Source organism: Vicia villosa, linkage group LG4 (genome assembly GCF_029867415.1).
Source record: "Vicia villosa cultivar HV-30 ecotype Madison, WI linkage group LG4, Vvil1.0, whole genome shotgun sequence".
NCBI classification, from domain to species: Eukaryota; Viridiplantae; Streptophyta; class Magnoliopsida; order Fabales; family Fabaceae; genus Vicia; species Vicia villosa.
Window position 1 is genome coordinate 25866656 of NC_081183.1, and position 10882 is coordinate 25877537.

The 10882-nt window shown below is 33.1% G+C and overlaps 1 pseudogene; it reads right to left on the bottom strand.

The window, feature by feature from the left end:
* Positions 1–2254: 2254 nt before the first annotated feature.
* LOC131596920 (F-box protein FBW2-like) lies at positions 2255–3375 on the bottom strand (annotated as a pseudogene).
* Positions 3376–10882: the final 7507 nt, after the last annotated feature.

The following is a 10882-nucleotide window of genomic DNA, read 5'->3' on the forward strand; positions in this document are numbered from 1 at the left end:
GAAAGGAAAGAAGGCCAGCTCTGAGATAATGCCACCCGGATAGGCGGGTGAGGGCGAGGAGGTTTCATATCCAACCTCGTAGCGCGATGAAGTTTGAAACCCAAAGGAATGCCCCTTTTCTGGAGTCATTGGTGTAGTTTTTTTGTCTTTTGTTATTTGCTTACTTAGTCGACAAATTTCTATAGGCGAGTATTAAGACTCTGTCGATTCTAAGGACATAATGTTTTGTTGAGGTGCACTCTTTTCCCTCTATGATTTCCCATGGAGCAAGGATTTTTAACGAGGCACCTCATTTATATTTATTTATAACTATTGGTTATCTATATCTTTACAAGACATCCAGGCTCATAAGAAAGACTCCCATAGAGGCGATGAAATATGTTAGATCCCAAATATGGAATCCTTGTCACCCATAGAGGCGATCAAATATTTTGGATCCATAAGATAGGATCATTGTTGCTCATAGATGCAAATACATATATTGGATCCCCCAAAGATAGGATGCTTGCCGCCCATAGAGGCGATCAAATATGATGGATCCCAAATATAGGATCCTTGTCGCCTATAGAGGCAATCAAATATGTTGGATTCCAAAGACGGGGTCCTTGCCCCTCGTTGAAGGACTCGGCTACTATTGTAAGTGCCTTAAACTGAGGGGTTCACCCAATGAATGAAGAGTCCCTTAATTAAGAGATCTGTCAATTTGGGGAGGGGCGTGCACCAGAAAAATTAAAGGAATTTTAAGCACTTCACCCTTAAGAAAAGCACCCGTGCTTAAGGAACTATGTAGTGTTATATTTGTAAGAGTCCTAAAATAGGGCATCCTCTCCTAACAATTGTGTTGTCCAGGCGGGATCTGAGAGACTCGCCCAGAGGAATCCATAACGTGGGGACCAAGGAAAAGGGAGTCTCCACACTAACTCCTAGAAGATAGGTGGTTCATAATTTCTTCTAATAAGGAAGGCGCGGTTAACACCACGAGAGGGGCCAAAATCATAGGCTCATTTGGGTCTCGATAAATATCATTTGCCTCACGGGAAAGAGGATAGACTTTAAGTCATACACGTTCTATACAGCTCAAAAAGCACCACACTCATCATAGTCTTAACACACGATTGACTAATCGCCCACCTGCAACCAAGCATCGCCGACCCTCAACAAGATCTCTCAACGCACATGATCTTGTCCCTCAACAAGACTTTAAGTTATAATTTTTTTAATATTATTGTGGTAATATTAAGGATAGTTTAAGAAAAAAATCTCATTCCTTTGAATTGAATTTTTTGCGTTTTAGAATTATTTTTTTTGGTGAAATAATTTTTTTAAAAATTTAAGTGATATACAGTTAATTTTATGTTATAATTTTTTTATATTTTAATTTTTTTTGTGATTTATAATTTTTTTGGGTCAATAATAAAAAAATTGTAAATTTTTTATCGTCTAATATTTTGTTTGGGTTTAATATTTTTATAATTTTTTCTCCAATTTGATTATTTATAATATATCGTTATTTTTATACTTATATAGCTACTAATATCACTTTTACTCTTTCATTTTTTATAGGGCATGTGTAGGGAAACACAACTTGTAAAACGCGTTGTCATGGACGATTTAAAGCACCACATGATGCATTAATACCACTCTTGCGGGAATGTGGTTTTGAAAATGTCGTGAACATGCGTAGGTGTCAAATGGAAAGGAAGACCATCAAACTCATCACCGATGACGCCGAAGCCGGCAAGACAATAGCTATGTCCGTGGAACATTTGGGCGATTTCTCCGACAACGTGGGTCGATAATAACTTTTTGTCAAAATAAGGGTTTTAGAAACCTCGATGGAGATTGAATATTTGTCATGGACCCCATGTTTCCCGGGAAAATGTGAACTGGAAAAAATAAAAACTGTAAGGAAACGCACGGTTCCTTTATCTTGGAACAGTGATGGGTGTTATAATCTTTTTTTTTAGTTCGCGCTTACCCGGGGAACATGGGGTCCATGACAAATTTGCAATCTCCGTCCAGGTTTCTAAAACCTTTATTTTGACAAAAAAAATTTATTGATAGAAATAATTTAAAAATTATTATTGACCGAAATAATTTAAAAATTAAAGTTATTTAAGTTTTTAATATATAATGTCTTTTCATGTAATTGAAACCTAACATTTTCGGCGTTTCTAGTTGAGCTAGACTTTCCGAACAACACTCTAATCACTTATTCAGTACTTAAAGGCAATCATGTAACTTAATAACCTGTTTATTTATAAGTTTTTCCTAGAACTTGACGCCTCAAAACCATAATTTTTGGAAAATTCTGCTTCACGGATAAAGTGTCAAGTTTGACACCCCAACAAACCCTCAAATCCAAACATTCAAGCCTAGGATTTGATGAGATGATTTTAAGAACACCTTCATTGGTGATGAGATGGTAAACCATTTCGAGACGCTTGAGCTTTGACATAGTAGATGCGATCGCAAATGCTTTAGCATCTTCGAAGGGTTTCTCCCAAGTATATGTCGGGTGCATATTCCAACAGAACACTTCCAATTGTTTGCAGTTCTTGCTGATTGTCCTTATAGCATTGTCGCCAATTTTGATGCAGTAGCTAAAATCTAAGAAGGAAATCATCTTAATTTGTATAATCGTTAATATTGCATCTAGGCAGTCGCAGATCCCGGAGGGACCCATCATTTTTGGCAATTAAGGTGAAACTCCTTATAGTTTGGAGACCAGAAACACCGAGTTTTCGGAGAGATCCAGAGCTTCTAGCAATCAACATCTGAACCATCCGCTCATTTTTCCAATCCTCGTAAATGCTGCTCCAGTCAGTGATTTATATCTCTTGCCAATAGTAAGGTCGGCTGGAGGAATTGGTCCAAGCCAAACGGGTCCTTGCTCGCGGCGTGGTTGTTGTTGGTAGCGGTGGCCATGATGACCGAATTGATGGATTGCTTTGTTCTTTAGATTTCGGGGTAAGAAAGAAAAGAAGCGGAAGCAGATTCCCACAGACGGCGCCACTGATCTAACCTGATCATAATGGATCGTCAGGGCCTGCTAGTAACGGCTTCAATGAGAGAGGGGTTGTACCTGCAAGACACTCCAATGCCTAATTGAGAAAGAGTAGTTGGAGAGCAAGTACAAGGCTTAAGGTTAAGAGAATTGAATACCTGACCCTCTAATGAAAGAGGGTATTTATAGCCCCCAGCGCTGGGCCAAGGTCTTTCTCCTCTTGGGTTGTTATGTTCGGAGGCCCAATAGGAGAAGACTGCCAGGATCCTACATGGTAGGGCAGAGTCAACAAGTGACTCTTATCCTGGGTGAACCGCCCGTAGGGTTCGGGAAAGACGTGGCGAGTAACCCGGGAGGGTTTTGACCATGTCTTCGTAACGAGCGCATCACGTTTCTGCTCGTCGGACGTCTGCTCGACGCTGACCCTCAGATGCTGATTCAGTGGGCCAACTGAATATGGGCCTGCTCGGCCCAGTCCAGAACACCTTCTAATAACAACCAATTTGTCGCATTAATTAACTTAATTTCATCAAAATTTCTTTTTCTCACGCAAAGCCACGTTAACTATTTCCTTTTTTCATTTAAGGAAATCAATGGTGCTATAAATTGGAAGGATAATCAAAAGGAAGCTTCTTGGAATCCTCTTCTCCAAAAAATGAGAAATCGATTGGAAGGATGGACGAGTCGTTTTCTTAATTTGGGAGGACTCATCACTCTTCTCAAATCCGTTCTTAGCTCTTTGTGTATTTTTACTATGTCCTTCTACAAGATGCCGAGGAAAGTGGTGAAAAAATTTACTAGTGTGCAAAGTAAATTTTTGTGGGGAGGGGTGGAAGATAGAAGGTGTATTCATTGGAAAAAATGGAGTGATGTTACTTAACCTTTTTCTAAATTAGGGTTAGGTATCAAGAGTGTGGCAACGTTTAATTTGGCTCTTCTAAATAAATGGAGGTGGCGGATTCTTCAAGGCAAAAACTCTTTGTGGTATAACGTGTTAAAAGGGCGATATGGGGAGTTGTCTTCTAAAGCTCTCTGATTGAATAGTAAGGTAAATGTTTCTAAATCTTGCTCCGTTTGGTGGAATGACATTGTTAAGATTAATTCTTCTTCTACTCCTTTCTCGTACTTGCATGACCCTATTGTAGCATGTGGTAGGTTTATTATACGTAATGGTCATAATACTCCTTTTTGGCATGCTATATGGTTGGGAGAAAAACCTTTAAGTGTGGAATTTCCGGAGTTATTTATGGTTTCCCGTTTAAAGAATGTATCGGTGGCGGCTATGGGAGGTTGGGTGGAGGAGGTTTGGATGTGGGGAGACTTAGGTTTACCCGCGGGTGTTGTGGACGACCCGGTTTTATCCGCTTTCTTTTTGTCTATTAAGGATCGGTTGGAGGCTTTTAACGGGTGGGGGGTTGGTAAGGACAAAGTGGTTTGGTCCGGTAACTTGGAGAGTGAATTCACGGTTGGTTCGTGTTATGAATACTATGAGAAGATAAACACTCTGTATGGTCCTATGGTCAATCATATGGAAGCGTTTGATTTGTTGTGGAAAGCGGAGGTACCGTTCAAAATTAAGGCTTTTGGGTGGAGACTTTTTCACAATCGGCTTCCGATGAAAGATCTTTTGGTTTTGCGAGGTATGTCTTTTCCTTTTGGAAGATTTAAAGTGTATATTTTGTGGTCAATATGAAGAATCTAGGGATCACTTCTTTTTTGGTTGTTTGGTGGTTGGAAATATTTGGAGAGAGATAGCATTTTGGGTGGGTAAAGGGGCTTTTTTAGACGAGAGATGTTTATCAAATTTTTTGGATTGGCATCGTTTTTTTGATAGGCAAAAGGTTTTGGATAGAAAGCTGGATTTAGTTTGGCTCGCTTCAACATGGAGCCTTTGGTTGATTAGAAACGGCGTGTGCTTCCGCAAGGAGGCGTGGAGTGTGAATAACATTGTTTAGGACATTAAGACTTTAGTTTGGAGATGGTCTTTTTGCGGAAAAACTACCCACCCCAATTACTCTTTTTATGAGTTCGTAAAGGATCCGTTGTATTTTATCTCGTAATGTAATTGGTTCGTAGTTTTTCTTTTTGGGGCGCGTCGTCGCTATTGTAATCGGGTTAGGGAACCCCTAGTTCCCTTATTAATGAAGTATTGCTTTCTAAAAAAAAAACTATCGAAAAAAACTAGTGCTATGGTAAAAACCAGTGCTTCAGTTGTTCTACTTGTTCTTGTAGTACCATTATTTCTCAATGGCTACAATGTTGCTGAGAGTGTAGAAAGTGGTGATCCACATCAGAAAGGTGAAGCTGATGCTTAGAAAGAAGTGTAAAGATCTCAAAACCAACTTAGCTAAAAGTTCAAATCCTAAAGATGAAAACCTAAATCCTTGATCAGATATTTTTGTCATTGTTTGTGAATGTGTTATTGATATATTTATGTTATATTTATATGTATTAATTAAGTAAATGTGTGTGTGAGAGAAAGTATTATATATGAGACCAAAACTATATAGCTATCCAGTGGCGGATCCAGAAATATTTGTTGGTGGGGGCAAAAAATAGTGCAAGTATTTTGACTAAAAAATATTACAAATTTTAAAATAATTATAATAACATATAAATTCAAATTATATAAAAATTTATATAAATTATATTTATTTCTTATGAATTTCTTTGTTCTAAAATTTTTTAATGATTTTTTACTATTAATACTATCAAATATGACACTATAAATATATTCTTGAGTTTTGAAGCCTATTATACCTCTCATGAGTTCTCAAAAATGACACTTTATTATACATAAAATTATATAACCATTCAATCGCTTATCCTTCATATATGAGTGCATATTTTATTCTCTTTAAAATTTATGATAAAAAAAAAAATTATTTTCTAACAAAACTAACTACACGTCTAACACTATTTATATAAAATATCAAATTAAAGATAAACTATTTTTTTAAAGAGTGGAAGAATTTATAATAAGAATTTAAAAAACAACAATTGAAATAGTTAAAGGTAAATGATAAAATTGTAATGGGTAACTAAGTGTAAATTAATGTGATGTGACTACTTAAATTTTATGGGGCTCTAAATAATATATTTGTTAGTGGCATTTAAAAAAATTTTGTTCTTGTGCCAATGCCATTAACGTGCATCCGCCCCTGTAGCTACCCTAGAGGTGGTTGTTTAGGAGCCGCGAGAATGTGTTGTTGCGCTGAAGATGATTAAAAGATCTATGTTTGATAATTGTACATTTTCAACATTGTACTACAAGTGTATCAACAGAATAATTTTTAAGGTTTTTATCGAAATAAGTTGAAAAGTCACTATTGTAAGTTCAATTTAAATGTAATTTCCTATATTAAGAATTGCCCATCATAAAGTAAAATACCCTTGCATTTATATGGAAAAAAACTTTTTTTAATATATATATATATATATATATATATATATATATATATATATATATATATATATATATATATATATATATATATATATATATATATATATATATATAATAATTGGGAGCATAGCAAGTGAGAGCATTTTAAAATGAGAGATGAGGGGAATAAATATCAACCATTAGATTCATCAAGAAAGAGAAATTAATAGATATATTAATGCATTAACCTTCTCTCTTGATGAATCCAATGGTTGATATTTATTTCTCTCATCTCTCATTTTGAAATGCTCTCACTTGATATGCTCCCTAATTATTTAAATTATTTAAAACATATATACTGCATAATTTATAACTGTTGAGTATAAATTATTTTATAAAATATATACATTAATTTATAATTTTGTTTGTTTTATGTAATATATATTAGAATCATTATAAAAATATATATAAAATTATTTATAACACAATTAATTTAATACAATTAACTTTTATTTATAACGTTTATAACTTTTAAAAAATTATTAAATAAAAGTAAATATTAACGTTTTTTTATTGCTCAATTTTTTTATTAAAAAAATTAATCACGTTTTTTTATTAAAAAAATTATTCACGTTTTTTTATTAACTTTTTTTATAGCTCAGTAAATATTCACGTTTTTTTGTTAACGTTTTTATTTTATTAATGTTTTTATTGCATTAATGTTTTTATTTTATTAACGTTTTCTTTAATAATCTTAATAAACGTATTTAATTAATGTTTTTATTCAGTTTTTTTAATTTATATAAATGTTTTTTTTAATAATTTTATTTAAATGTTTTTTTTAATTAACGTTTTTTTAAAATAATTTTATTTAGTTTTTTAATTAACTTTTTAAATATTTGTTAGTAATTTGCTCAGTTTTTTTAATTATTGCATTATCTATATATTAATTATAAATCATTTTTATAGATTTTTTTATAATGATTCTAATATATACAGTTTTTTTATAAAACACAAAAATGTTTTTAATAACACTTTATAGTTATTGTTCAGTTTTTTAAAAAAATATTCATTTTTAAAAGTATATATATTAACACTTCATTTTGTACATATTAAATTTCATTTTTTTATAAACTTCATTTTTTTAAAAACTTCATTTTGTTCAATTTTTATAAACTGTAACTAATAAAAACTGTATATATTAATAAATAAAAAATTGAATTTATAAAAGTACATATTACTTACAGTTTAAAAGTACATATTAATATATACAGTTTGTTCAATTATAATATATAGAACTTCATTTAATTTTTTAATTAACTTTTTGAAATGTAATCAATTTATAATATATAGAACTCATTTGCAATTATATACAACTAAACATGAATGGTTTTGTGGTAAGTTTGACGTATTATTGCCTTTGTGTCTTGGGTTTGAATCCTAGATTTTAAGTTTTAGATTGATTTATTTAAATATTCTAATTGACTTTAATAAGCGACTATTATGATTGGCTTCATCATATCACTCCAATTTATAGGAATATTGTTTCCATTGAAGTTATATTTCAATTGGGTTTGAATCCTAGGTTTTAAGTTTTAGATTGATTTATTTAAATATTCTAATTGACTTTAATAAGCGAATATTATGATTGGCTTCATCATATCACTCCAATTTATAGGAATATTGTTTCCATTGAAGTTATATTTCAATTGGGTTTGAATCCTAGGTTTTAAGTTTTAGATTGATTTATTTAAATATTCTAATTGACTTTAATAAGCTACTATTATGATTGGCTTCATCATATCACTCCAATTTATAGGAATATTGTTTCCATTGAAGTTATATTTCAATCCAATCAAGATTGGATTGGTTTGAACTCTGGTACATCATCAAAATTTCTTTACTTGAAATGTATCCGCCTAACCTCAATTTGAATCTGATTTTGGACTTATGTATTTCTCTTTGGATAATTAGATTTCAAGTGTTGTTAATGGGAGTATTGATTTTCCTGTTAGCATAATGTGGTGTAGCATATAGAGCAAGTGAGTTCGAATTTTGATTTTGACCCTTCTTGAGCTCTTAGGCTACATCAGACTAAGGATAAAAGGAAACATTAGCATATAAAAGTGCCTTTGTTCTTAGCCTCCTTATTAGCACTTGTTGAAAAAGGGGGTGACATGCATTGAACTCATCATGACTATTCATTCTTTAGGGTATGTTCTCATGCCATAATGAAGTCTTTTAAGAGTTTAAGTTCTTATATGAAAACATGAATGGTTTTATAACAATTTAAAATATTTAAGCCCGGATTTTTTTTAGGGTTTTTTGCCCGATCCGAAAAAACCCGTTTAAAATACGGGCTATAATGTTAATTATCAATTGAAATTATAATATAAGAGTAGAAGAAGCAAACAATTCTTTACTCATTGTTTGAGCATTGAAACGGTATATTCTAAAATCTCCAATAAACATAAGTTCATAAGCACGAGTGATAAAACATAAATCACAACTAAAGTAACACTAACACAAGCTCTAAATAACATAACCCAAGTGCCTAATAGAATCCACTAACACAAGCTCTAAATAACATAACCCAAGTGCCTAATAGAATCCGAGGCCAGTTGGGGCAGCAGAGGCAGACATGCAGCACCTGGGGCAACAGCAATATGAGCATCACAACCTAGCCTACACGTACAACACAATCTGTATTAGTACAAAGTAGAATAATCGTTACTGATATAAAGCATTCCATCATTCAATTACCATGTTGATCCAGTAGCCTTAAAAACATGGTGAAATTGTAGGGTATGAAGTAGTTTCTCTTGTTATAGTCACTTCTTTGTAATGCTTAATGTTAAAGAAATCTAGGGGTCAAAATAGATTTTGAAAAAGTCAAAAAAATAGATTTTGCAAAGGAAATGTGTACTTAGGAATTGATCCTTGGTTCTTTTCTTCTTTTAGAAGACTTAGCAGTGGAGGACTGGTGGCTGGAACATTCGGTTTCATGTATAGTAATATCAGCATGTTGAAGAATTCTCCGAAAAAAATTGAGTCTTGTTTGAAGAGGCTGATTTGCCAAAGATAAATATTCAACAGAGTCTGAATTAAATTTTTGGAGTAACCAAAAAATCTCATCATTAGTAATTCCTAGAGCAGTCAAATCTTCACCATATTGCAGTGCTGCAAACCCCGCAAAACCCATCTCCTTCCTAAACTCTCTAATTCCCATTCTATCTGATGTGGAGGGAAGTATCCTTCTCGCCTTCTCCTCACTATCCCGGGTTCTTCTTTTTTTATGCTGCACTGTCACTGTTCCTTAAGAGACATATAAATGAAAATTAGACAAGTTGCAACAACAATAGAAAACAATATGAGAAATTAAATCAATTTTCCAACCTAAACTTGTACACTGAGTAAGGGTGGAACTTAAGGAATGAGTACAACTACTTTGATCCACGTTCTCCTCCTGCATCTTTAACCAACAGAAATATAAGTGATCCAAATCTCATCTTCCAAAGCTATGTTTCGCACATGCATGTGAAAAAAGCTAAGTTTAATTACGCAGATGCATCAGTGAAATTTGAAATGGAACTTTCTGCAGCAAGAACAATCTGCCAGCAAACAGCATTCACAGCGAACCACAGAAACAGAACAAAACTGAAATCGCACAGTTTAAGTGGCTAACAGCAAGCAACCGTAACCAGTAAAACAATTAGCAGGGCACAAAAAATATCACACACTGTGCAAATGGATTATCCAAACTGAACCATACTAGATTTATGGATATAGTTTGGATCAAAAATCTACTTTCACAAAAAAAATGGATTTTTTTAAAACCGGTTTAATAAAGTTCAATTTGGTTCAGTACTGGTTCATGCAACCTGAACCGGTTTAATAAGGAATGGTTAATTGATTCCTGTGATATAAAAACAGCTTATCGTGAAGGTATTCAGAGTCTGTTTGGTAAGACAAAAAAAAGAGCTTTTAGCTTTTAGCTTTTAGCTTTTCAGCTCATATTAATAAAAAAGCTCTGTTTGGTAACTCTATTTTAGCTTTTAGCTTTTAGCTTTTTTACTAGCTTTTAGCTTTTTTTTCAAAAGCTAATTGAAGTAGCTTTTGAGCTTGTAGCTTTTAGCTTGTGAGTTTTTCTTCCATTAATACCCTTATTATTTTAACTAAAATATATTATTACCCTCATTAATTAAAATGCCATTAATGTCATTTTGTATTTATCAGCTAATGAAACAGCTAATTTACCAAACACTCACATTAGCTTATCAGCTATCAGCTATCAGCTATCAGCTACCAGCTACCAGCTAAAAGCTACCAGCTACCAGCTAAAAGCTACCAGCTACCAGCTAAAAGCTATCAGCTATCAGCTAGTTTTACCAAACAGAGCCTCACACAATCAACTTGTTATTGGATAAACATTCTAGTGCAGCATTAGTTTCTAAGGGTCTACTATGTATCAGGAAAAATAAACTAAAGGA